The sequence below is a fragment of the Piliocolobus tephrosceles genome, chromosome 5 (genome assembly GCF_002776525.5).
Source record: "Piliocolobus tephrosceles isolate RC106 chromosome 5, ASM277652v3, whole genome shotgun sequence".
NCBI lineage: Eukaryota > Metazoa > Chordata > Mammalia > Primates > Cercopithecidae > Piliocolobus > Piliocolobus tephrosceles.
In genome coordinates, this window is record NC_045438.1 from 20388324 (window position 1) to 20389154 (window position 831).

The 831-nt window shown below is 49.9% G+C and overlaps 1 protein-coding gene across 1 annotated transcript in view; it reads right to left on the minus strand.

Moving 5' to 3' along the window:
* The window catches only part of WDR27 (WD repeat domain 27), a 247483-nt gene that overhangs the window by 211147 nt on the left and 35505 nt on the right, over positions 1–831 (minus strand). The gene's annotated exons all lie outside the window — the stretch shown is intronic.

Sequence of the window (831 nt, forward strand, 5' to 3'; positions counted from 1 at the left end):
AGGAACCCTAGCCCAGCCCAGCCCAGCCCAGCCCAGCCCGGGGAGAGAAACCCTAGCCCAGCCTAGCCCAGCCCAGCCCAGCCCAGCCTAGGGAGAGGCCCGAGGGCGGGGTTGCCAGGCCGCTGGCCAGGGAGAAGGCCCTCTGGGAGGTGAGGCCCAGCAATCAGGGAGCTACAAGGCAGAAGGTGAAAGGGGGTTGCGGGAATGCCTTCGTTTTTCGAATAAGGTCCAGTAGGAGGTTTCACAAGACAGATGAAAGGGTTAGACTGGTCACTGAAGGGAAAAAAGAAGTAATTATCAGTGAGCCTTGAAATAAACGGAACATAATGAAGTTTACCATCTTAAAGTAGAAGTTCATTTTTACCTATTTGAGAGATGCAACATGTTGATTTGTTTGGCTGCTGCTCAGAACAAACCAACAGAAAATATTGTCAAGGCAATCAAGAATAATTTATTATGGCCTTGCTAATACAAGATTCTAAAAACTTACCGGTTTCGATACAACGTCATGGTGGCTAGGTAAAAACTACATGTTCCAGAAAGCCACACTGAAGTGTGCAGGAATGCAATCACATGCATGATTGGCTTTCAAATTCCTCAGCAGAGAAAAAAGGGGAACAAATGTTCTCATGGTCAGTAATTGTTGAAGGTGCACTCTGCACCCCTACTGACCCAGGCACCAAAGGAACAGCGGTCAGTCTTGGCCACGTTGCTGAATCCCATGAGTGATGGTCAGTTCAGGAGGGGAAGCACCCAGCATGTTCCCCACCACAGGTGACGTGGGACAAACACGTAAGAGGCAGAGACACGAGGGGAAGCACCCAGCATGCT